At 41.8% G+C, this 16541-nt stretch overlaps 1 protein-coding gene across 1 annotated transcript in view; it reads left to right on the top strand.

The window, feature by feature from the left end:
- The window catches only part of WWC2 (WW and C2 domain containing 2), a 129876-nt gene that overhangs the window by 33917 nt on the left and 79418 nt on the right, over positions 1-16541 (top strand). The gene's annotated exons all lie outside the window — the stretch shown is intronic.

The raw sequence follows: 16541 nt of genomic DNA, 5'->3' as shown, positions 1-16541 counted from the left end.
GGGATGGGAAGGATCACATGGGATCTGAGTGGGCCCAGGCCAGCCTGCTCCAGAGGGTGTTGTGCAGCCTGGGTGGACACCAGGCCCTTCGAGATGTCTGTCTGTGCAGCAGGGTGGTGCCGGCGGTGGTGATGTGACAGTCACCACACTGTCAGCGGGAGAGGACTGTCAGGAGGGGTAGCGACCAGCTGGGGCCTGGGAAGCGAGCCAGTGAGGTCTAAGTTGAGTCTACATAGCTGGGCAGTCAAGGGAGCTGAGTGACAAACAGGGAGGGAGAGACGGAAGGCAGGAGCAGGAAACGGGATAAGGAACCGGGTGAGGATGCTGCCTCTCCGTGCTTTGTGTTTTTAGAACAGTAGTTCTCAAACTTTAATGTTCTTAAGAAACACCTGGAAAGCTTATTAAAGTGCAGTTTCCTGGGCTTGTCCCCGGAGACGGTGACTTGTCAGGTTGGGTCGGGGGCTGTGCCATGAATCTGCAGGCAGTGTCCGTGCTGCTGGTCGTGGGACCACAATTGAAGAATAACTACTCTAGATCTGGAATGTATCACAAGCAAACTTTTTTTTTAATCCCTCCACTCTCAACGTTTCTGAGGAGAAAAGAGAAAGAAATAGGAACTTTTGAGTTCTTACTCTTTCTCAGATGCTTGTATGTATGAATAGCATCATTTAATTCTCACACTAGTAAAGTAATCTAATCTAGTCTATCTTCTGTGAGGCTATGGAGGCTCAGAGAGACTAAGTAACTTGCCCAAAGCCACACAGCTAGTCTGTGTTATGACTGGTTTTCTGAGTTAAAGCCAGATCCTTGTTAAAACTCATATTATTCTCCTTACAAGTAACTGCAGGGCAGGGTAAAGTTCTGGGCAGCGGAGGGAGCCTTCACGTCTGTGATAAGGAGCAGACCCTCAGATTCCTGGTGTAGCTGTGGATTCCTGCATTCCCCAGGACCTAAAATGTGGTGGTTGTAGCAGGTAGACCTCAGAGATTTTTTAATTGGTAAAGCCTCTTCAACTTTTTGCTTAGAAATGTTGTAAAAAGATGATAATGAAAATTTTTAAGTTTAAGATACAGAAATTTCTAGCGAGTTTTTGTTTAGTATTTTGGTCAAAGCTTGTTGTGAGAGACCTTGAATGATTTTAAAACAAAAGATTGTCTGAACAATTTATTTCTTTTAAGTCCTGTTTTCCGAAACATCATAAACACAAAGCATACCAAGGCAAATAGAAGAACTGTAAGGTGAAATATGTTTTTCCCTGGTAGGGTGTATATTTGCACGTGTTAATATATTTCATTCTGTGTCATTGTTCAATATGAATGGGAATAGCCTTTATAAAATAAATACTTAGAATGGTCCTACTGGATAATCCTTTTGTTTTGAGTAGTTTAAAAAAAATAGGTTATAAGAAATTTTAGAACTCTGTGGAATTATAGCTCTGCAGTTAGCTGATCTGACTAAAACTCCCCTTAAACTCTGGTTTACCTCCCTGAGTATGAAAGATGGATGTAGCATGTGAGGCTGTGGCTGTCGAAGAGCTCTCCATCTTAAAAAGAGTTTAAAGTTATCACACAGGCTCACAGAGGTCAAAGTGTCCATTTTTTTAAAAAGATTTTAAAAACAAAATAATTTCAAAAGTTATATTTGAAAGTAACTATGTTTGTATAAGCTATCCATGTAAATTAGGATCTAGAACTGAAATATATTAATGCAGTTGTTTTCCTCAGAGTTTCAGAAAAAAAAAATGGGAATGGAGAGGTAGTGCTTGTCCCCTGAACTCTGGAAACCATCAGTGTAGTTTGGATTTCCTCATGTGGAGAGGAGAAAGTTTTCCGTTCTTGTTTCTTTTTTAAGAAAGAAAAGGATTTAACATTTATTTCTTGTAGGTATGCTGTTTTGTGTGTATTATGTATTTCTGTCTTCAAAATAATTTGACCTTTTGATGTTATTTACAAAGTTCAGAGAGGTTAAGGACCTTCCCTAAGATCAGAGAGCTGGAGAATGGACCAGCTGTGATTCAGGCAATGCTTCAAAGCCTGGACATGGTGCTCTGTGCTTCACCACCTCTCAGGAAAAGGAATAGAAAGATGGAGTCATATACCAGGTATTTTTTCATGGTAACCCAGCTAAAATGTTCTATTCCATTTGAGTTTATCTCATTTTGGTTTTAAAAGACACTACAGTTCATATTTAAACATTTCAAACATGTGCTTATTTTAAAATGATCATTGTCATTAAAGAAAAAATATCCATACTGTATTAATGTTATTTTGATTAAACTAAAATTTTAAAAATCAGTTTTTAATAGTTATTATTGCCTACAAATACTTACAACTAATGAGCTTGCTATTTTAATAGTAACAGGAAGCTTTTAAAAACAAACAAAAAATCCAAATTATCATTTAATGTTGTTTAAGTTAGACTGCATTCTAAAAATTAACCAAAAGTAAAATATTATACTTTTTGGTGAATTCTTAGAATGCATTTATTTGATCTTTTTTTATACATTTGTATTTGTATAATGGTTAAAAGTATGGACTGGAGATTGTGTGCATTTGAATCCTGACTCTGCCCCTCTCTGGCTGTGTGATTTGGGGCAAGTTACTTAACCTCCCTGGGCCTCAGTTTCCTCCTCAGTTAGGTCATAGGAGTACCTAACTCAAAGGTTTGTTAATGAAGGGTAAGTGTTTAGATACCTGCTATTACGTTGAATTGTGAAGACTATATATTTGAATTATGTGCCATTCCTGAAGCTTCTGGTCCCCAGGGTATTTTTTTTTTTAATCAAAATGGTCAGCTACTTTTGCTATAGTCTCACTGTTCTGGCTTAATATTTATTCTCGTAACAAACATTTATTGAATCCATAAGTTGGGCTGGGAGCTACAGATACAGCAATAAATTAAAGGCAGTTTGCTGTCAAAGGGTTCAGTCCACTGGGGAGTTGGGCAAGGGAGTGAATTATTTTCAGACATGGAAACATGGGGAGTAAAGTGTGTAGCTCTCTTGGTTTCAAATGAATTTTATTCTTGGGAACTCTTAGACGGTTGCAGAATGTCATTACTCAAATGCTTTTATCTCTATTTCAAAGAGGAAACACATTTTAAAAATTCTCCCTTTTGAGCTGGGTTCTTGGTTTTATAAAACTGGACTGCAGTTACAAGAATTTTTCTTTTTTTAAAAATAACTTATTTAGAAAATTTAGATGTACTTGACAGATACTATTATCTTAGTTTCAGGTATACAATGTAATGATTTGATATTTATATATATTGTATCTCCACAATAAGTGTAGTTGATGGCAATCACACACATAGCCACCCCAAGGGAATATCTTGAAATGACCTTGAAGCCCTTGTCCTGAGTAAAGAGGAGGGAGGGGTCAGGTACAGCCTTGAGATTCCCCCAGTGCATTCACCAGCACGATCTCTATTCCTATAACCAAATGGTTATATCTTCCATCAAGAATCTACCCTTTGTTACTGCTGTACTTTGAAAATGTGACAACAGTTCATTAATTTAGATTTATCTAATTATAATTTTTAATAATTTTTGAACTGGATGAGGGTGGAGTTCACCCTTCTGTCTGTGGTGGGTGACTGACCGTCAGTCCCTCCCCGGTTTGGATCCATCATGATATTGCCAACGGCCATCTGCTGGGAGCGCCATGCCCACTGGAGGGAGTGGCCCACACCCCTCTGCTGCCTTCCCTACACCCTGACCCCTTCTCTCAGACCACAAACCAGTTCTTTGTGCACCTTTTTGGTTTTATGCTTCTTGGAGAACTGCAGTCCCTGCGCTATCTGCTCTCACAGCTGCTCTGTCCCACTGTATTATGGAACAGGCATGCGCTAAAGCACTTGCAAAGCTGGAGCAATAAAATGAATGGCAGGAGAGCGCGATCGATGGGCGAAAATTAGATAACTGATATTCCAGAAAATCTGAACTTTGCAGGGCTTTTATTTCCTCCCTCCCTCTCTCCCTTCCTTCTTTCCTTTTCTCTTCCTTCCTTTTTACTAACTTACATGTAACAAGTTCTAATTACTACATCTTCCCAGGAGAGGGAGGTGGTTGAGGTGGTGAGAACAGGCTTCATGGAGTTGGTGGACCCCCGTGGGCTTTGACGATCAGCAGGGAGAATGTTGGGGGTCAGCACAGACACAGTGGCCCCTTTTGGCTGAAGGGAGATTAGAGAACAAGCTTGCAAAAGAAGCTGAAGACTAGATGGTAGGAGACCTTGGATGCTGAAGGCAAGATATTTGAACCTGAGTCTTTACAAGTAACTTTCGAAGGGTTTTGATAAAGGAGTCATAGCTTGGAAGGTGTATTTTAGAATGAAGAACTCAGAAGAGTGTAATTAGAGAGACTGAAAGGAAGAGTGATTGGAGGGAGGGAGACAAATTGGGACAGAACTATAATGAACTAGGGGTCATTAGGGCCCCTGGGCCAAGTGCTGCTGCTGGAATGAGGTTATGTCACAAGTTACTCCGTAAGTCTTCCCTCTGTTAGCAGCTACGTGGACTATATGCACTTGAAAGTAATAAGATTAAAATGTCATACAACCTTTCTGCTTGGTCCTTCTCTGTATGCGAGTGCCTGCTGCTAATACAGAATCTGCTTGGAGTCATTGACCCAAGAACACCCAAGGGAAGGCTGAAATGTTTTTTCCCTGTGCTATGTGACAGGGTTAGTGGTTTTTTTTTTTTTTTAACATTTTTTATTGATTTATAATCATTTTATAATGTTGTGTCAAATTCCAATATACACAAGATCTTATAGTAGCTCACAGAGAAAAAAATGTGACAATGAATATATATATATGTTCATGTATAACTGAAAAATTGTGCTCTACAGGGTTGGCGGTTTAAATCAGGATTTTCCAACCTGTGTTATGGATTCTGATTACAAGTTTTTTTTTTTTAATTTCTGAATTCAGATTTTAAGATAATTTGATTATATTATTTGTGAATTTCTAATTCCCTTTTGTTCTTTGTTCTTTCATTATGCTCCCTTCTACTCTGTCTCGGCCTTGCTGTTCTTGGTGAATGATTAAGAATTTAACCAGAAAGTACACATTGGAAGGCTAGGCAAAATGTATCTCTTTCTGTTTTTAACTTCTTATTTTGAAATCATTACATACTTACAAAACAGTTGCAAAAAGAGTGCAAAGAATTCCCATATACTCTTTACCCAGATTCCTCAAATGTTAACATTTTACAATGTTTGGTTTATCATTCTCTCTTTCTGCCCCCTCCCCTTTTCCCCTCCTCCCTAAACACACACACACACACACACACACACACACACACACACACACACACTCTGCCATATATTATTAATTTTGTTTTGAACTATTTGAGAGCTACCACCCCCTTCTTTCTTACACTCGGTTTTTCCTGGAATAGCACTGTTCCTGTGATGACTGACAGGAGCATGCGATGCAGAGCTCTGCTCTAACCAGCACACGCCCCAGCCATCACCGCGCTGTGCAGAATCCCACAAGGGCCACCGCAGGGCCTGTGGGAAGCAGGGCTCGGGGGCATGTGTTCATGTGCCAGGGCTGCCACGACGAAGTGCCGCAGACTGGTGGCTTAAACCACAGAGACTTATTTCCTCACAGTCTGGAGGCTGGAAGCTGGAAATCAGTGCGCCAGCAGGGTTAGTCTCTTCCGAAACCTCCCTCCCTGGCCTGTAGCAGGCCTCTCTCTCCAGATGTCCTCACGGGCCCCCCCCCCTGCATGTGTCCTTCCGTCCTTGTCTCATGAGGCCTCCAGTCATGGAGGATTGGGGCCCACCTGGAGGACCTCCTTGTTTCCCCTTAGTCACCTCTTGAAGGGCCATCTGTCCGTGTGTGCTTACAGCCCCATTTGGAGGGCCTGGGGACTGGGGATTAGAGCATCAACATATGACTGTCAGGCTGGGGTGGGAGACACACTCAATCCATAACAGGGTGCGATACTTAAAGCTGTCAATGGCTCATTAGAAAAACAGATAGGAACCTAATAAAAACTAGCACTATCTTTACCCGTGTTACGTCATTAGAAATACATGTATACTCCAAAAAATACGGCACTTTGCCTTGAGAAAGACCTGAAGTTTGCCTCTGGGTGTGGCCTTAGGAAGGACTGTAGCTTGTGACTTGTTTATGGAGTGGACAGTTGTAACCCCAGGTATGGGTGGTGTGGCTCGTGACTCCAGTGGTGAACTGAGGCGGCAGGTAGGTTTTGGAGGGCGGTGGTTTCCCAGTGGGGTGCAACTTTCTGCGTTCACCTAGGGTTTCTTGCAGAGGAGGATGCTCACACGCACACTCAGAATTCTCACTGTGTTCTGATCGTTCCCTAATGTGTCAGTCACACTTGAACACCAGATTTTGCATTTTCAAAACGAGTGTCGCAGCAGACCTGACAGTGGCTCACTAGGATTTGGTATTTATTCTTTTACCTACAGGTCATTTGAAATTACCCTAGTCTTCTGGCTATCCTGAGGGCACGGGTTTATGTCGTTTTATTTGTTCTTGCCTTTTAAAATTGTCTTTTTTATATTCTGAACTTTATTGGAAGGTTTGGCTTTCTTTTTAAAACTGTTTAAGTCACAATAAGTTAATTTTGTGAGTTAATGTACTCTATAGTGACATTTTATTATAACCCCTCCTATTCCTCTCCTGTTTCCATATGTCTTATTTCTATAATTAATTTCTCCCTATCTGGTTACAGTTTATGGCTCTTTTTATTTTTCCCTAAAGTTTCATCATTTTGGTAAGATTTGGTAAGATTTGAAAATCTTTAGCCTAATTGGCATAGGTAACCTTTAAGCAGGGATTGGAATGAAACAAGGCAGAGCCTGTTTGGCACGAGGCTGATGTGCACATGCATCAGGTGTCATGGTTTACGTGAATAAACCACCAGACCCACAGCAGCGTGCTTCCAGTTCTGAAACGACCAGGGTGTGTTCACTGTAACTGCGCCACAGACGAGCTTTGCTTCAGTCCGCAAAGCACTGCATAGATAACAAATGCGCACCATGATCAGTGACAAGTCTTACTAGTTTTTTCAGCTCTGTCGGTGACTGTTCACTGAGCATCTGTTACTCAGTTCACGCACAGACAACGAAGTGTGTGGTTGTGTTGCCTCTTTATCACCCAGTGATAAAACCCACACGTCATTTTACAGGAATGAATAACTGAAAGAGGGAATTGGCCAATAAAAATGAAAGCGCAGCAAAGCAATGAAAAGTGAGGTAGTGCCGGAAGTGAAATTGGAAGTGACGGGGAGATTTGAAAACGTGGACAGCAGAGCGAAGACGGGGTGAGACCGAGGCCTGCGGGAAGTGCGTTGAATACGTCCTGTGAGTGTGAAAGCAAGGTGAAGTCATTTCAGCATCTTTTAGTTTAAACTGTGCTAGGGACAGAAAGTTGCTTTTGGTTGAAAGAGTGTTTACTGATATTTTGGATCAAAGACTGTAATTTTTTAAAAATTCCAACAGTCTAATTATCATTCACACCAAAGTATTGAAGCTAGTTGCCACATTGAAAGAAAATGGTAAATGCATGGATACTGAAGAAGAAATACTGTCTGTTAAGACTGGCTTCATCATTCAGAAGTTGGCATGAATAGATTGATGTCAAGCCATCAGGTGAAACTATAATGCAGATAAGGATGCTGCTGAGAAGTTTGCGTCCAGGTTCCAAGGATTAATTAAGGCGGGTGATGATGATGATCCTTAAATATTTTAATGCTGATGAGAAACATGAGGTTGGAAAACAGCCCCATCAGGAACTTGTACCACAAAAGATGTTAGGTCTTGTATGGTCGTAAAGGAGTTAAACACAGGGTAACTCTTCTATTAGGAGGCAATGCAAAGGATGACTTTAAATTAAAACCCACGCTTATCTATCAGTCTGAGAATCCTAGAGCATTAAAAAACCATGAAAAAGCACGGCAACCAATTGTTTGACGCACAAACAGAAGATCATGAGTTGTAGTATCATTGTTTCAAGACTTGTTTCAATTGTGTTTTTGTCCAGAGTTATGCAAAATAATTTAACTTCTAAAGCACAACCACTGCTGTTAGATAATGCTCCAAGTCACCCTGATTCTCTTGGAGACTTTAATGAAAATGTCAAAATCTGCATTTTACTAGCAGTTAAAGCCTATTATCTTAAATGACTTCCGGTTATTGATGCCACAACTGGAGATCATGCATTTTCTGTAGCTGAATTTTGGAAGAATTACGAGATAAAGCAAGCATTAGAAAATATCCAAGCATCATAGCAGGAAGTAACCGCAAGGACCATGTGTGCAGAATGGCAGAAACTTTCACCACACTGTGCAAACAACTTCGCAGGATTTGAATCGAACATAAATAGTTATGGGAGGAATAGCTGACTGTGGGAACGTTGACACTGCCGCCGTTTGAGGGATGAGATGTGTAGCCAGAGGAACTTTGTGAAAGCAAATTTTTAGGCTTAAATGAGGCAAATGACTAATGAACAATATGAAGCTGTCCCAGAGGAAGTGTTGCCACCAAATATCTTAACATTAAAGGAACCCTTGGAGATAATTCACGACATTGAAAACACACAGGATAAAATGTTATCAGCCGATCCAAACTTAGGCAGCAGCGTGGCAGTTTGTCAACATTTAGCAAAGATCCTTTTTTCAAATCATAAGTTATACAATGTGAAGGCAAGCCCTGTTCAAACTACTTTTGATAAGTTTGTTTTTTTTTTTAACAAATAAACACTTTAATTCTGTTTTTAATGTTTTAAATTACAATACACTAAGTAAATATTGGTTTTACTATTTTTCCATTTCCCTATACATGAATAGAGAGCTTTTACTATTTCAGTGAGAATTTTCAGAGGTCATGGAACAATTGTCACTTTCTCCCATTAATTATTAAGATTACTTTGTGGCTTATACATCCGTTCTCATGGTGCTGCACTACGGTGCGGGGTGGGGGCTACCTGCGCTAAAAATAGAAGTTCTTTGTCTTCCGCTGCCAATATCCGCTGCTTTACTGAGATGCTCTGCATCTTCTTAGAATCTCCATGGTATTTCCGCTAACCGGCCGGCCATAATGCTGCACGGTACCTTGTCGTCCAGCTGCCCTGGCCTGACGCTGCTTCATTTTCCCTGCCCTTGTATCTGGTCTGCAGAGTCAGCAAAGCTGTGTGTTTGTGTGTGTGTGCGTGTGACTTTCAGGTTGTCTGAGTCATGAGAAGCGAGTTTACTGCTGTATCCCCCAACTCTTCTTCTCACCTCCCTTCACCCCATAGCGTCGCCAAGTCTACTTAATCTAGTTCAGTGTTATCTTTGTCCTTGTCTGGTTAATCTGGTTCACTGGTTATCTTTGGTTCCTAGAGCACACACTTGGAGTCTCATTCATAACTGCAAGGTCTTATCAAGGCCTTTGACTTTTCAGACGTTTTCCTCTTTCTCTTGTGTTCCAAGAGGCATCATTATTTCCAATGTTCAGTTTTTGTTCTTCTGTATAACTCCATGGTGAGATGAGATGACTTCAAGGAAGAGAAGCCCTCATACTTGAGAGACAAGCAGTGAAAAGCCTTAGGAATTTACTGTGACTTGCATTAGGGACCAAAAAGGATAGAAGGAAGCCATGAGACTGTATCCCCAGTGAACCATAAAGGAGAAACACTCTGGATGGTGAGAGGAAGTGATGACAGTAAAAAGGGAAGTGGGCAGACCCATCCACGTGGCCACAGAGAGGTCAGAAGACAGGAGTCTAGGGAGACGTGCAGAACTCAGTGTGCCAGGCTTCTGTGACCCACACCCCACACCCCAGCTCACCCTGGGCTGCAGGAGTCAGTGGACTGGAGCTAGGAATCTGTTCTCTCCAGAGGAGAGGCCCAGAGCCCACAGCCAAAGGGGGTAATCAGAACAGAACCACAGATCCTTCTTCCAGTGAAAAAAAGCTTGTCACGTGATAGGGAAGATGCAGAGAACTTCATCTACGCCAGTGGTGAGTTTAAGAGTCTTCTATGATCTGGTCTGGGGGCCTGAGCAAGTAAGTAACCCAGTGCTCAAACAGCTGACTTGAAATGAGCTTTGGGAGCCTAACTCTGGTGTAAATTAGGATGTGTTCTGTTTCATTATTTTTTTGTTTTGATTGTTTGAATTGACCCAAGTTGTAAGTCATTGCCAAATCCTCTGTCCTGATTGTGTTATTGTATGTGGATGGTGCCCAAAGTTAGTAAAATTAATTTAGATGTTTTCAATTTTGTGAAGAGATGGTGGGTGTTTTCTGGGTCACTGTGCAAAAGTGGTTCGTTATCTAGCTATGGGGTGCTGTGCAATTTTATAACGTAATTACACATAGAATTGAACAATTGAATAAGGTGGCCGGATTAGTGGGAGTGGTTTGCTTGAATGTTGCAGGTTGTATTAATTCTAGAAAAAATGAAATTAGTGTTCCAATGGACAATTGAGCTGTTACTGAATTACTCTATTCAGTTGGGACTTACTCAATTTAACAAAATGGTACTTTCAGAGTTTTTAAGGGTAATGAGAAAATGGAACTGAAATTAAAATTCTCTCCTGCTGCTTGGACAAAATAATTTCTGTGAGCAGCAATTAAAAAGGTCCATATAAGAAACTCACTTTCTACTCTAAATTTCATTTAGTAAGACTTCATAATCTGAAATTGCCTATTACTTTACTTGTAAAATATTATGACTTAATGCAGGTCAGTGTCCTCTGCATGGTGTGATTTGACTTTTTTTTTTTTTTAAGTAATCAGAAAAGAAAAAAGATTGGGAGTTGGTTTTCAAAAGACAGAAAGTTAGGACTAAGTTAGAGTTTCCTGCTTTTTTAAAAATCAAGACTATTTTAGGAAACTCTTAAGCCAGTCTATCCTGTTGGAGAAAAACAGTGACACACATGGCTTTGGAGCTGGCGGAGAAGTAAGTCCTTTCTTGAGGGTCTGGGTCCTGGGCTAGATCAGGTTTAGGCCAGCCTGACCCACCTCTGGTGAGGATGCTTCTCAGTGGAGCCAGACCTCAGACCTCCTGGGTATCCTTGGCCTTGACTGGCTCCTGCGGACATGGATAGATGTTTTCAAAAACCAGGTAAATATGGCTGGCTGTGTGCCAGTTGTGTGTGACAGCCTCCAGTGTAGTGATAGCCCACATTCTCTTTAGAACAATGATTTTTCTTGGCCGGTGGTATCCTGTAGAGAAGGCACATTTTGGACGGTTAATAAACGAGAAGAACTGACAGCTGTTGCTGGGCCCTGTTGCAAAGCCACTAGTGACTAGTAAACGTTAGACTTATTTAAGCACCATAGTCACAATCTTTACCTCTAATGGTCCGTAAACAAACATTCCATTTGTTCCAGAGTCTCACATTTACTGCAATACCCATGGGAACTCAAGCCCTGGTTGGCCTGAGTGGATCTGAGGGCGGGTGGGGTGGGGGCGACTTGGAGAGTCAGCGGCCCATTCGTGTCAGACGTAAACGTTGGAAGGGCCTCTTGATGAGGGTTTGGTATGTGGAGAATGGAAAGACAAGTTGGTAAGCTTTCTTCTTTTCCTCCTAAATTCCACTCTGATAACAGCAGAAAAGCATATTTGACCTGCATGGCATTGAAATATCTGCGCTTTAGGGGTCAGGTGCGAGTCCGAGCTGCTGCTGAAGCCGGGCGATGTCCAGCCTGGGGGACGTGTGGGGTCCAGACACACCGAGGAGCAGGTCCGCTGCTCCCGTTAGTAGCTCGTGTTCCACTTTAAGGAACACAGCAGGCCTTTTGAAGGCAGTTTAAGGAATGGGTGTGGAAGGGGGTGTGGGGGAAGGAAATCGCAGCAGAATGCTTTTAGATATTTCCTGTTATATAAATGCTACATACTTCTCATGCCTTCAGACTCATAGCAAATGGGAATGAAACCCACTGAGGCTGAAACTTAATTACTGTTTCAAAGAAAGAATGTAGAAACCGTACAGGTAAAGAAGGAACTTTTAAAACTGGCACAAAGTACAAGTTTTAATTTTTCATCCGAATCCCATGTGTAGTATTTAAATACACTGTAATGAAACATACTTGGACCAAAAAAATAAGTGTGTATGATTTATTTTTTAAATGCTTTTGTTTAATTCACAAGGCTTTCTGTTTTAGTAGAAGAATCCATCTTCGGGTGGACATTCCAGATGATAAAGAGCCTCTTTTATTGTGTCCCCAAAATAACTCAACACACTTATGTGGCAACATTGTAATGTGTGCTTGTGACGAGCCAAGTGCTGCATTGATGCTATGACACTCCACGCTTTCTGCTGCTCGCTTTGTGGTATGTTCATTCTTTTGTTCTCTCATTTATGTTTCTTTTTCTTTTTGTCCCCACTCTGACTTAGCCAGGTCTGTCTATACTAGTGGCTGGAGGAGGCAGCTCATGAAAGATTGTTCCCGCCTCATTTTCAGAAAATTAGCAGAACTGCATTGAGATGGTTGGGTTAGCTGTCCATCATAGCTGGCGGTGTTCAGGGTGAGAGTTGATATTTTCTGTAAAATGCCTTATCTGGCAAGTTTGCTGCAATGTCCTGCGTGGCCCACGATAGTCCTAGTGGTCAGAACATCTGGATTTAAGACCTGGCCCCTCACTTAGAAGCTCCTTCTGGACAAGGCTCTTCGTTTCTGTGAACCACAGTGGTTCGCGGTGGGGGCTCATTGAGTCTACGTCACAGGGCTTTTTTGCACACTGGGGAGCTGGAATACGTGAGTGAAGTGGGCCTGAGTCAGTCAGTGTCTGTCTGAACGAGGCATGCTTCAGCAGGGGCGTGCGAATCCTTATTCCAGTTGCTGTGTGAACATGGGGCATCCCTGCGGGAGGTGGCTCTTGGTGTGGCCAAGGAGTGTGGCTCTTTTCTGTGTGAACGGTGGTGCTGATACTAAAAAGGCATGTGCCAACATGAGAGAACCTAACATCATACACCTGAGTCACACATAACTAGGAGCTCACTCATTTATCAAAGGCTGGTTAAGCACCTACTATATGCTAAGCATTGTGGGGAGCTGAATCATTTCATGACTCAGGCGGGTTAGGAGGATAAAGCCTGTTACACACGTAGCTCAAATGCACAGCAGGAATGATCGTCAAAAGGACAGACAAATTTCCGGTGTGACGGAGGTTCAGGGGAGGGAGACTTTATTTGCAACTGGGCTTTGTGTAGAGCGATCACAGGTCCCAGTGTGCTTGGGTGAGCCCCCGTGTGTTCCTGGAGTCCTGTGTCTCATCCAGGTAACACTGTTAGAATTGTCCTAGTTTGGATGATGAATTAGATGGTCCTCCTAGCTTTGAGGATCAGGTAAAACTTGACTCTGGAGATAGAGAACAGTCTAGGTAAAGTAAAGATAATACCATGCGCAAAAACCCTGGGTACCAGGAAAACTTCGGTGTGGTTAAGAAAAATACGTTTAATCTGACTGTATCTTTGGCAACAAGAAAGGGATTGGAGATAAAAGTTGGGAAGGTGAGTTGAGATCAGATTTCAAGTATCCTGAATGCCAGACCACATCCTTTGAATTTTATGTAGTTGGCAGTAGAAGTCAGTGAACCTATTTTTTTTTTTTTAATTTAAAGAGATCCTTGTATTTTCTGCCAAATATAATAAGGGACTCTTTGGAGGTACAAGGGTTTGAAACAAAATTGTTAGGGGACACTGGCAGCTAAGGACCGTTTAGATTTCTGTTTAAGTCAGTGGGAAAATAAGATGAATTACTGCACTCTACAGTGAAGTATTGCAGAATCTAAAAAAAATCATTAAGCTTTGGAGCATGAATTGACTTTGGATCTTTGAATCAAACCCTGTTGTTTTACAGTTGAAGGAAAATAACAATCAAAGAGATTGTTAAATGTTAAAGCTCTCCCAGCAAGCTGTTGGAAGAGACAGGATCAGACCTAGATGCTGTGAATTTCAGCATCGTGGCTGTTTCCCTTCACTGCAGAGCTACATTTTGGGGAGCCTGCAGTTACTGCTGGCCCAGTCACATCAGTGTCTCTGTGTCTTGACTTAGTTGTGATAAATTGAGGACATCTACTCTAACATCAGGGATGCTGAAGTTTATTTTTCTAAATGTCTGGTGCCTAGAAATTCTTTCAAGAAAGCAAACATTAAGGAGATTGAAGCCTTGTCTGTCATGGAGAGTCAGCGTGCATGCCGGCTGTGGTCGAAATCGTCAAGGACAAAAATTTTAAACAAGGACGATAGATAACCGTTTTCACACATTGAAGTACGATTTTTAATAATGGCATGTGTAGAAATGCAAGAGTTTTTAAAATTATCTTTAAACATGAAACATCATCTTTTTATGGTGTAAAGTATTATAGAGTTTGTATTTTTTAAAAATTAAAAAAAAATTTATTGAAGTATAGTTGATTTAGTTTACAGTGCTGTGATAGTTTCAGATGGTATCTCATCGTGGTTTTATTTTGCATTCCTTTACGACTAGTGATGCCGAGCATCTTTCTATGCGCCTGTTGGCCTTTTGTATATCTTCTTTGGCAAAAGGTCTATTCAGGTCCTTTGCCCATTTTTTAATTGGGTTATTTGTTTATTTTTGCTGTTGAGTTTTATGAGTTCTTTATATATTTTGGAAATTGACCCCTTATCAGGTGTGTGGTTTGCAAATATTTTTTCTCATCCCATAACTTGTCCTTTCACTTTGTTCCTGGTTTCTGTTGCTCTACAGAAGCGATACGTGGTCCTATTTGTTTATTTTTTATTTTGTTGCTTCTGCTTCAGGTGTCATATCCAACAAGTCATTGCCAAGACGCATGTCAAGGAGCTTTATTCCTCTGTTTTCTTCTAGGAGTTTCATGGTTTCAGCTCTTATGTTTAAGTCTTTAATCCCCATCGAGTACATTTTTTTAAGCGGTGTAAGATAGGGGTCCGATTTCATCCTCTAACATGAGTATCCAGTTATCCGAGCACCATGTATTGAAGAGACTGTGTCTTCTTCATTGAGTATGATTGGCTCCCTTGTCAAATACTGGTTCACTGTTTGTGCTTGGGCTTGTCTCTGGGCTCTCAGTTCTGTTCTGTTGGTCTATTTATTTCATACCAGTGCCGTGCTGTTTTGATAACTATAGCTGTAGTGTAGCTTGAAATCAGGGAGTGTGATGCTCCTGCTTTGTTCTCCTTTCTCAGGATTGCTTTAGCTATTCAGGGCCTTTTGTGATTCCATATAAATTTTAGGAGTATTTTCTCTACTTTGGTTAAAAAAAAAAAAGTGTCATTGTTTTCTTGATAGGGATTGCATTGAACCTATAGATGGCTGTTGATCGTATTGGCATTTTAACTATCAGTTCTTCCAGTCCATGAAAACACAGGACACTCCTCCATTTATTTGTGTCGTCTTCAATTTCTTTCATCAGTGTCTTGTAGTTTTCAGAGTAGAGATCTGTCGCCTCCTTGGTTAAATGTATTCCTAGGTGTTTTGCTGGTTTTGATGCAGTGTAAACGGAATCAATTTCTTTACTTCTTTTTCAGGAATTTGTTGGTAGCGTATAGCCCTTCTCACTCTTGATTTGTTGTTGTTGTTGCTCCTGGTTCCTCACAGATGCTTTTAGATTCCTCTTGTTGCCTCCATGTTCTAAAATTTCACAGTATTGCTTTGATGTAGATCTTTTTTAAATCATTCTTCTGAGTGGGCCATTTATAATCAAGAAACCAGTTTAAAAAAAAAAAAAAGAAAGAAAGAAAGAAAGAAAGAGAAACCAGTCATTCAGTTCAGAGAAATTTTCTTGCACTACATCTTTGATAACATCTTCCCATTCGTGTTGACTTTCTTCTCTCTTTCTGGAACTTCTGTCTGTCTGTCTTTCTAGTGTTACGACAGAGGTACCAGTCACCCAAGATGCAACCTAGAATGCTGAGCCAGACCGTGGAGGCCAGCTGCCTGGGGGGTCGTCCAGGACCACCTGAACTTGGCTTGAGTGGGACATCAGTGTTTGTTGTGTTCAGCCACTGAGACTTTGGTGTTGTTTATGTTGCAGCGTTACCTATCCTGTCCTGACTCAGATTTAAGAACGAGGCATAAAAAGCTGCTCAGAAGCTCTGCAGTGTGGGTGAGGCTTAGTCACGTGGCGACCTGGCTCAGCCTTCCTAGTGGGGCGCTCCCAGGCGTTGATGCCAATAGATCTCTTTTCCTGGGCATGTTAGTTTTCCCCGGGAAACACTCCAATCTCTGGCCGAGCAAACGGCTGCCCCACTGCCAGGGCTCTGACAGCTGAGCAGGGGAAGGGGGCTTCAGAGACTCACTAGTCAGTGTGTGGACTGCCCCTTCATCCTCCCATCTTCAGTAAGAGATGCCTTCTTTCAGCTCTGCCCACTGCCAGGAAGTCCGCAGTCTCCCTGATTGAGTCTCTCTAGAGAAGCCTTCCGTTTCACCCAGCCTGGGCAAGGGCAGGCCGTGGGGCAGCTACTCACAGACGTCCGGCCAGTCCTCCACGGCCACACCCCGCCGCCTTGAGTCCTTGATGCGGGAACTGCAGAGCGTTTCAGAGGTCTGTAGCGTGAGCCAGTCGGCCACGGGGCTT

The sequence above is a fragment of the Camelus dromedarius genome, chromosome 22 (assembly GCF_036321535.1).
Source record: "Camelus dromedarius isolate mCamDro1 chromosome 22, mCamDro1.pat, whole genome shotgun sequence".
In the NCBI taxonomy this organism is placed as follows: domain Eukaryota; kingdom Metazoa; phylum Chordata; class Mammalia; order Artiodactyla; family Camelidae; genus Camelus; species Camelus dromedarius.
The sequence above is the reverse complement of the archived record's forward strand: the minus strand, read 5'-3'. Positions and strand labels throughout refer to the sequence as shown.